An 11011-nucleotide genomic window follows, 5' to 3' on the forward strand; every position below is an offset into this window, starting at 1 on the left:
TTAGAATACTGCACCATTTTAGAATACCTATTTTTGACATGAGGAATCTGTTTCAGAATCTAAATTTTACATAAAAAAGAATCATAAAAATTAAATTGTAGAAAACTCAAGAAACCAAAAAAAAAGGGGGGGGGGTGTATAAGAAAATTTAAATCCACATCTCCATAGACAGAACGTACAAAGGAAATGTTTGAGAACCAGTTCCATGATTCCTGAACTCCATTACACAGGCCTACAAACTTCACCACAAGTTATCCTCGGTCTCCAGCTTGCAGATGACAGATCTTGGTACTTCTCAGCCTCCACAGTTGTGTGCACCAGTACCTTATAATAAATCTCTTCGTATCTAAATATGTATATTATATATATATATATAAAACCACCTATTGGTTGTGTTTCTCTGGGAAAGTTTGACTAATGCACACTGCAAAAAAAAAAAAAAAGCACAACAAAACAAAACTCTGCAAAAAACATTTGAGAATCTTGACACAGAGCTATTAAAACCCTGAATTGGCTCTTAGTTTCATTATCTTTTCTATTACCTTTTTAGTCTCTTTTCATTTATTTCTGTTTTAATCTTTGTTATTTCCTTCCTTCTACTAACTTTGGGCTCATTTGTTCTTCTTTTTCTACTCCATTGAGGTGCAGAGTTAGGTTATTTGATTTGAGACTTTTCTTGTTTCTTGAGGTAGGAGTTTACCACTATCAACTTCCATCTTAGAACTGCTTTTGCCCCATGAATTTTGATACTTTACATTTTCATGTTCATTTGTCTCAAGGTATTTTTTTGATTTCTGTTTTCATTTCTTCTTTGACCCACTGGTTGTTCAGTAGCATTTTGCTTAATCACCATATATTTATAAATTTTCCAGTATTCTTTGTGCAATTAATTTCTAGTTTCATAACACTGTGGTTGGAAAAGATGCTTTATTTTTAATGATTTCAACCCAGTTGAATTTATTATGAATTGTTTTGTGGCCTACCATGTTATCTATCTTAGAAAATGTTCCATGTGCAGTTGAGAAAAATGTGTATTCTGTTGCTTTTGAATTTAACATTCTGTAAATATCTAAGTCCATCTGTTCTAATGTGTTATTTAAGGTCTATGTTTGCTTATAGAGTTTCTGTCTAAATGATCCATCCATTGATGTGAGTGTATTAAAGTTCTCTATTATTGTATTGCTATCTCTCCCTTTAGGTCTGTTGATATTTGCCTTATATATTTAGGTGTCCTTAATTAGGTACATAAATATTTACAGATATCATACCTTCTTGTTAGACTCACCCGTTTATCATTATGTAGTGCCCTTCTTTGTCTCTTATTACAGTCTTTGTTTTAAAGTCTATTTTGTCTGATGTTAAGTATAGCTATTCCAGCTTTCTTTTGATTTGCATTTGCATGGAGTATCTCTTTCCATCCCTTCACTTTCAGTCTTGCATGTCTTTACATCCAAAGTGAGTTTCTTAAAGGCAGCATACAGATAAGTCTTGGGTTTTTTTCTTTTATTTTCAGCCACTCTGTCTTTTGATTGGCAAATTTAGTCTATTTACATTTAAAGTAATTACTGATAGGTATATGTTTATTGTCTTCTGGCTGTTTTTGTAGTTCCTCTTGCTCCTTTCTTTTTCTCTTTCTCTCTTCCTTTGTGGTTTGATGGCTTTCTTCAGTGGTATGCTTACATTTCTTTCTTTTTATCATTTGTGTATTTACCATAGGTTTTTGCTTCATGGTTCCCATGAGGCTTACATGTAACAACTTATAACAGTCTATTTTAAGTTGATAACTTAATTTGAATCCCATTCTAAAGTTCAACATTTTTACTCCTGCCCTCACATTTTATGTTTTTAATGTCACATTTTAAGTATTTGTATCTTGTGTATCCCTTAACTAATTATTGTAATCATAGTTATTTTTTACTACTTTTGTTTCTTAACCTTCAGACTAGCTTTACAAGTAATTAATCCACTACTTTTTCTTGATATCTACATTTCTAGTGAGATTTACTCTTTCATATGTGTTCTTGTCACTAATTAGTGTCTTTCCTTTTAACTTAAAGAAGTCCCATTAACATCTCTTTTAAGGAAATTTTAATGGAGATGAACTTCTTTAGCTCTTGCTTGTCTGAAAAACTCTTTATCCCACCTTCAATTCTCAATGATAATTTTGCCAGGTATAGTATTCGTAGTTGGAATTTTTTTTTCTTTCAGCACTTTGGATATACTGTGCCACTCCCTTCTGGCCCGTAAAATTTGTGTGAAAAGTCTGCGTAGAGTCTTAAGGGGTTGTCCTTGTATGCAACAAGCTGATTTCCCTTGCTGCTTTTAGTATTCTCTCCTTGTCTTTAACTTTTGATGTTTTAATTATAACATGTCTTGGTGTGAGTCACTTTGGGTTCATCTTTGGAACTCTCTGGGATTCTTGGAGGTAGATGTCTGTGTCCTTCCCCAAGTTAGGGAAGTTTTCAGCCATTATTTATTCAAATAATATTTCTGTCCCTTTCTCTCTTTCTTCTCCTTTTGGGAGCTCTATAATGTGAATGTTAGTCTGGTTGATGTTCTCCCGTAAGTCCCACAGACTGTCTTCACTTTTTTTCATTCTTTTTTTCTTTTTGCTACTCTGATTGGGTGAGTTTCACTGCTTTGTCTCTGATTTGACTGATCCTTTCCTCTGCTTCTTCTAATCTGCTGCTGAACCCCTCTAGTGTATTTTTCAGCTGTTACTGTGTCCTGCAGCATATTGCCCATCTCTTTATTGCAGTTCTCACTGTGTTCATCCATTCTTCTCCCCAGTTCAGTAAGCATCTTTATGACCATTATTTTGAACACGTTAGCAGGTAAATTACTTATCTCCATTTCATTAATGATTTCTTCTGATGTTTCAGCCTATTTTTCATTTGGAACATATTCCTCTGTTCCTTCATTTTGCTTGACTCTATGTGTTAGTTTCTATACAATAGCTGAAGCAACCACCTCCCCCAGTGGAGGGAGTGACCTCGTGTCGGAAATGAACCTTGTTGTTTAATCCTACCTCAGGTTTCTGTCATCTCTCAAACCTCTGTGCTTGTCCAAGCGGCCTATTATATTTTTAATAGCTCCCAGTAGTTGATGATGTACCAAGAACTGTCAGTGTCCCGAAAGAGAGAATATCAACACCTAGGGTCAGGCTGACTAGAAACAAGACCCTTAGGCAGCAGCTTTTAAAAGTATGCAAATATATACAGTGCTGTAAGACTACAAGTGTAAGCCCTACTGGCCACTAAACAGGTGATCTGGAGGTGATCCCTTGGCAGCAGTCACAAAAATTGGGGCTCCAAATGAGTGTATAAGTTCTTTTCTGGGAGATATCAGTGAGCTGGAGCAAGGCAGAAGGAGATGGTGCCCAGTTCATGTTCCTATTAGAGCAGCTGTACAGGCCACTAAATGTATGCTAAATCTGAAGCCTGCTCCTCAGGCCAAAGCAAAGAGGCCTCCTTCACAAAAAGACTTGGGGGAGTGCCTCTGTCCACTGTCTGTGCACTGCCCTGGGGGTGGAAGCCTGCAGTAACTGTTTCTCTGATTGCCACAGTCCTGTGGGATCCAAGAATACAAGTCCCTCTGGTCACCAGAGCCAGGTGATCACGAGGCATCCCCTGAGTGGCAGCTACATAAAACAGGGTGCTAGACCTACAAACCAGGTGTCAGATGCATGTAAAGCTGCCTTGAGGAAACACTGGTGCTCTGAGCATGACAGAGGATGAGTGCAAAGATAGTGACCCCCTCCTAAGTCTCTGGAAAGAATTACACTTAGCCCTTAGATACATGTTTAATTAGAAGCCTGCCCCTCAGGCTACAATCATAGTGATTAGCTAATAGGCCTCCTTCACAGACTGAACTCCTGGATCTATTACCTCTTGATGTGCCCCACTTGTGGTAGCTGTTTAAGGACTCCTTCTCTGTTGGTCACTGTCCTGTGGGACAGACCCATGAGCAAACATAAGCCCCACTGGCCACCAAAGCCAGATGATATAGAGGTGGGGATGAAGAGGTTGGGAAAGAGGTTCCAGTTCAAGATGGTGATGTATGAAGATCCTGAATTCACCTCCTCCCACGGACACATTGAGTCTACAGCTACAATATGGAACAATTTCCTCTTAAAAAAACCTAAATACTGGCTAAGTGATAACTACACATCAGGCAAATGAGAAGAAAACCACATTGAAGCAGGCAGGAGAGGCTGGGACAGAATCTCGCCATAAAACCCACCCCCAGTGCAATGGCCCATAGTCACGAGGGAACTTAGACCCCAGAGCTTCTCCCTGAGGAAAGAAGGGTTTGAACCCTACTTCAGTCATCCCAACTTTAAAGACATGCACTGTGAGACGAGATGCTTATAGCCATGTCTGGCACCCGAATTTTTGTGACTGCTGCTAGGAATCCTATTGTATTTTTAATTAACTTAAATTTCCCCAAATTTCTCTACTAGAGTAAAAAATTGATATTACTGTTAATGTACTAATCTGATTCCCCATTACCCTGATAAGAAGGATTTCAATCCTCTTATAAGGTGTACTGCACATGCCATCTGCTACATGAAATCCAACTTGGACCTGCTTCTGCTCTTTGCTTCTCTCACCTCAGCTCATGTTTATCTCCTCCAGTCAACTTCTCAAAGGCCCTTATTGCAGCATGCCATCCAGGCCACTATGTGACACTATTTCATCCTAGTTCCAGATGTTTTCCACTTCTGAGGTGGTCACTCTGCTGCTCTGAGCCAGCAAAATCACCACCTGCCCCTGCCACACTATGATTCCATCCAAGATATAGCTGGTAAATGTTCCCAAACACTAAGATATAAGAGTTGCTCAGCCATCTAATGGTGAAATAAAAGAAAAAGAAAAGAAAAAAGAGAAGAGAAAAGAAGAAAAGAAAGAAAAAAGAGAAGAAAAAAGAGAAGAGAAAAGAAAAGTAAAGAAAGAAAAGTAAGGCCCCTTTCCCTCTCTGTTATGCTATGTTAATATAGCAATAGTTGTTTGTATGATTTTTGTTTATTGTGAATAAAGCTGATATCAATATTCACATACAAATCTATGTGGAAATATATTTTTACTTCTCTTGGGAAAATTCTTAGGAATGCGATAGTGCTTCATAAGGCAGATACATATTTAATATTTTAAGAAACTGTCCTAAAGTTTTATGAAGAGGTTATTCCACTTCTATATTTTGAAAAGTTGTATATGAGATTTTCAGTTGCTTCACACCCATTCCAGCACTTGGTACTGTCATTACTTATTTTAGCCACTTAAATGAATGGATAGTGATAAATTTTGTTGCTGTTGTTGTTTTGTTATTTCATTTTTTCTGCTAAACATGGAGTTTATTGGTATCATTCAGTACAACTTTAGTCCTTCCTTTCCCAATCCCAGGCATCTTAACAGCCCTTTAAAAATCATGTTACATTACTTTGGAGGAAAATACTTCCACCTTAACACGTCTAAAGAAATGCTAGAAAATTTTATTCCTACTGATTTTTTTTTTAACTGCCTCAGCTACTGATCTCTAACACAGTGCATGTGGATCTAATGTCCATGTGAACGCACACCAACTAGTTACTGACTTTCTAAAGCAATACTTTTGCAGATACCAAATGACACAGTCCTGGGCTGTGCAGAGAGGCCAAAGGGAAGCCAACATGTTCCAGATTTTCTCCCTCTTGCGAGCCTGGTCTTTGATTAACAACTGCAAATGGCCTTATTGGAGAGAGAAAACACTCAAGAACACAAGCAAAGGGAAGTGGAAAGCTGGAAAAATGCAATGTCTGCTGGGCCCTGAGGGCTCCGAGATGACCACTACTGTGATATTATGATTCAGAGGCTGACGTGGACCCCGGCCTGGGGGGATGCTGAAGGCAGATGAGAGAGAAATGGGTGTGACTGTATCACAGAGACCTCCCTGGGACACATCATGGGTATTGGTGGGGTTAGTTTGTGTAAAATTGGATCTGAATCTGTCTCATCCTGAGCTAGGAAACAAGAATAACAGAGATTTCCTGTCTCTTGATTCCTCATACATGTGAGTTTAGAGTTGGGTGAAAGCCAACTTTTAAGTGAACACGGTAAGCTTTGTGATGGTGGTATTTCAAAAAGGAAGAATGAAGGAATAAGCTTGCCTGAAACAGTGCGCAGGACCGTGGCCGACGGTGACTCTTTCAGCCAGGAACCTACCCCTTCTACTTTTCCGTTTCCTAAACTGGCCCGTGGCTTTTGCTCGCCACTTTTCCATCAGACCACACTGCAGGAGTTGCAAGAAGCAAACTGAACATACATTTGCAGTTTATTACCCTGTGGGAGTATTGTGCCAATAGATTTACGTGATAAACAGGAGGCTGAGAACATCCCAACAGGCTAAGACAGTCTCCCAAGGCACTCGGCAGTGTTCCCACACAGCAAGGGCCACCCACGTCTTCAAGGTTCCGCGATGTGGTCCAGGATGTGAAGGGCACCAAAGAAGTCCCTCTGCCCTTCAACTGGTTGAACACTCTGCTAGTTGCCGCAGTTCTTTGTGATTCTTCAACTTCTGTCCACCTATCGGATGCTGTCTGTGACATTAAGAGTGACTTCTTTTGCAGACGTCCGCTTAGCGTCTCTTTTAGCCTCTGTGGTCCGGAGGCCATTCTGTTTCTGGGTCGGGGGCCTAAGCTGAGGCCCTGGGGATTTGGGCACTAGGTCCCACAGCTCATCTTCTCTGTGTTGGATATTCCACTTGGTGCTGTCGATCAGGGCACACCGTTGGAGGACACGCCATCTTCCGCACACCTGCCTGCAGGCCGCCCGCCTCGGGGCCGCTGTCTCGGGCGGCATTGCTGGGCGGCGCATCCGAGTCGGTGTAGGTGAGCCATGCGGACTCCGTCCCGCAAGTCCAGCTCTCCTAGTAGCGAGGCTCAATGGCATCTGCCCGGCTCCCGCCACAGCCCATTCTCCCACGCTGCTGGCACGCCCGGCGGCCACTCGGTTCACGGTTCTAGCAGCAGCTCAGCCCGGGCCGGCGAGGAGGTGGCAGTGGCAGCATCGCGTGCCCCGACCCACCCGCCGGCGCCACAGCCACGTGCCCAGCTCCCGCAGTGCCCGCCGCCCCCTCCACCGCCGATAACTCTTTATGATTTACATAAATGACCTTTACGACCTTATGCTAAGTGTCTTCTCATGAGCCTACTGGCCAAATATTTTCCTTTGTGAAGTCTGTTCAAATATTTATGTCCATTATCATTGGCTTCATTGTCCTTATTATTGAATTATAAATTATTATTCCTCATACCATACATTTATTCAAATTACATTGTTTTTGGCACTATGGTGAATCACTTTCCAATTACTTGCTGCTGTGTATATCTATCCTCACATTTATATGGCTTGCCTTTCTGTTTTCTTAAGGTGTCTTTCGAAGAGCTATATGTCAATTTTCATGAAGTCAAATTTTTCATTTTTTTCCTTTGTGGTTTATGCCTTTTATGTTCTAAGAAAACAATGGCTAACCCAAATTTTCAAATATTTTTCCTGCTGTTTTATATTTTTAACACTACAATTATGAGGCATTTCAAGTTAACATTTGTGTATTGTGTATGTTAAGGTTTGATGCTTACTTTTTCTGCAGGGATATCCAGTTGTTCCAACACTGTTATAGGTTTTCCTTCACCCACTGAATTGCTTTGGGACCTTCGGCAAATATCAATTGAGCATGTATGTACAGGTTTTTTTCCAGATTCACTATTCTGTTCTATTAACCATTTGATAGATCTATTCTTTCACCAGGGCCATGCTGTCTTGATTACTGTAGCTTCATAGCAAGTCTTAAACTCATGTAATGTATGTCTTCTTTGTTCTTTTTAAAAATTACTTTGGTTCTCCTGAATTGTTTGCATTTTCACATAAATTTTCAAATCAACTTATTAATTTCTACCAAAAAAGCTCTAAGATTTTGATCGAGATTGGATTAATTCTATAGGTCAATTTAAAGAAAATTAACATGTTAACAATGTTAACTCTTCCAATCCATGAACATAGTAAATATCTCTATTTAGGTCTTCTTTACTTTTTATCAACAATATGCTATAGTTTTCAGTGTATATAGCCTTGCTTATCTTTTGTTAAATTAATTACTAGTTCTTATATATTTTGGCACTATTACAAATGGAATATTCTTTAATTTTCCAATTATTTTCCTTTGTTATATAAAAATGCAAAAATACAAAAGTTTTTATATATTAACCTTGTACCCTGCCACTTTGCGAAACTAACCTATTATTTTCAGTGGTTGTTTTGTAGAGTCCTTGAGGATTTCCTATGTAAACAATCACGTCTTATGGAAATAGAAATATTTTTTACATATTTCTGGTCAATCATTATGCCTTTTATGCTACTCATTTCATTATATCAATAGCTAGGACCTGCAATATTAAGGTTGAATGGTAACAGGGAGGGCAGACAGCCTTGCTTTCTTCCTAATCCTAGGGAGGAAATATCAAATATTCACATTTAAATATGAGGTTAGCTGTAGGTTTCCCATAAATGGCCCTTAGAAGTTTGTGGAAGTTCTCTTTTTGTATGTGGCTAAAAGTTTTAAAAATGACTTGGTGCTGAATTTCGTCAAATATACTTCTGCATATATTGAAATGATCGTATTCTTTTCTTCTTTATATTGTGAATATGGCAAATTACACTGATTAAATTTTGAATGTTAAACCAATCTTACATTATTGAGGTAAGTCCAACTTGGCTATGATATACTGGCCTTTATAATGTTACCGGATTTGATTTTGCTAATATTTTGTTGAGGATTTTTGTGTGCAAATTCATAAAAAGATATTGGTCTATAGCATTTATTTCTTCAAATGCATTTGTCTACTTTTGACATTAGACTAATGACCTCATGAAATGAGTTGGAAATTAATTTCCTCCTCTTCTATTTTCTGAAAGAGTTTGTATAGAATTGGTATTTATTTCCTTAAATGTTAGGGAGAATTCACTATGGAAGCTATGTGGGGCTGGACTGTTCTTTGTTGGAACATTTTAAACTACTTTTATGCTTTCTAAAATCGGTGTGCGAAGATAAACTACAATCCTGCAGCCTGTGGAACAAAAACCACATTCACAGAAAGATAGACAAGATGAAAAGGCAGAGGGCTATATACCAGATGAAGGAACAAAATAAAACTCCAGAAAAAAACCTAAATGAAGTGGAGATAGGCAACCTTCCAGAAAAAGAATTCAGAATAATGATAGTGAAGATGATCCAGGACCTCGGAATAAGAATGGAGGCAAAGATCGAGAAGATGCAAGAAATGTTTAACGAAGACCTAGGAGAATTAAACAACAAACAAACAGAGATGAACAATACAATAACTGAAACGAAAACTACACTAGAAGGAATCAACAGCAGAATAACTGAGGCAGAAAAACGGATAAGTGACCTGGAAGACAGAATGGTGGAATTCACTGCTGCGGAACAGACTAAAGAAAAAAGAATGAAAAATAATGAAGACAGCCTAAGAGACCTCTGGGACAACATTAAATGCAACATCATTCGCATTATAGGGGTCCCAGAAGGAGAAGAGAGAAAGGACCCGAGAAAATATTTGAAGAGATTATAGTCGAAAACTTCCCTAACATAGGAAAGAAAATAGCCACCCAGGTCCAGGAAGTGCAGAGAGTCCCATACAGGATAAATCCAAGGAGAAACACGCCGAGACACATAGTAATCAAAGTGGCAAAAATTAAAGACAAAGAAAAATTATTGAAAGCAGCAAGGGAAAAACAACAAATAACATACAAGGGAACTCCCATAAGGTTAACAGCTGATTTCTCAGCAGAAACTCTACAAGCCAGAAGTCAGTGACATGATATACTTAAAGTGATGAAACGGAAGAACCTACAACCAAGATTACTCTACCTGGCAAGGATCTCATTTAGATTTGATGAAGAAATCAAAAGCTTTACAGACAAGCAAAAGCTAAGAGAATTCACCAAACCAGCTCTACAACAAATGCTAAAGGAACCTGTCTAATTGGGGGAAAAAAGGGAAGGAAAGGACCTACAAAAACAAACCCAAAACAATTAAGAAAATGGTCATAGGAACATACATATCGATAATTACCTTAAACGTGAATAGATTAAATGCTCCAACCAAAAGACACAGGTTTGCTGAATGGACAGAAAAACAAGACCCATATATGTGCTGTCTACAAGAGACCCACTTCAGACCTAGGGACACATACAGACTGAAAGTGAGGGGATGGAAAAAGATATTCCATGCAAATGGAAATCAAAAGAAAGCTGGAGTAGCTATACTCATATCAGATAAAATAGACTTTAAAATAAAGAATGTTACAAGAGACAAGGAAGGACACTACATAATGATCAGGGGATCAATCCATGAAGATATAACAATTATAAATATCTATGCACCCAACATAGGAGCACCTCAATGCATAAGGCAATTGCTAACAGATATAAAAGAGGAAATCGACAGTAACACAATAATAGTGGGGGACTTTAACACCTCACTTACACCAATGGACAAATCATCCAAAAAGAAAGTAAATAAGGAAACAGAAGCTTTAAATGACACAATAGACCAGATAGATTTAATTGGTATTTATAGGACATTCCATCCAAAAACAGCAGATTACACTTTCTTCTCCAGTGCGCACGGAACATTCTCCAGGATAGATCACACCTTGGGTCACAAATCAAGCCTCAGTAAATTTAAGAAAACTGAAATCATATCAAGCATCTTTTCTGACCACAACGCTATGAGATTAGAAATGAATTACAGGGAAAAAAACGTGAAAAGCACAAACACACGGAGGCTAAACAATACGTTACTAAATAACCAAGAGATCACTGAAGAAATCAAAAAGGAAATCAAAAAATATCTAGAGACAAATGACAATGAAAACACGACGATCCAAAACCTACGGGATGCAGCAAAAGCAGTTCTAAGAGGGACGTTTATAGCTAGCTATACAAACCTACCTAAA

General features: G+C 38.6%; 1 pseudogene across 1 annotated transcript; it reads right to left on the minus strand.

Moving 5' to 3' along the window:
* Window positions 1–384: 384 nt before the first annotated feature.
* On the minus strand, window positions 385–9868 carry LOC309628602 (brain and acute leukemia cytoplasmic protein pseudogene; annotated as a pseudogene). The gene has a single exon. The product of its transcript is annotated as a brain and acute leukemia cytoplasmic protein pseudogene (transcript).
* Between the last annotated feature and the right edge of the window lie 1143 nt (window positions 9869–11011).

Source organism: Balaenoptera borealis, assembly GCF_965194805.1.
Source record: "Balaenoptera borealis genome assembly, chromosome: 4".
Taxonomy (NCBI): Eukaryota; Metazoa; Chordata; class Mammalia; order Artiodactyla; family Balaenopteridae; genus Balaenoptera; species Balaenoptera borealis.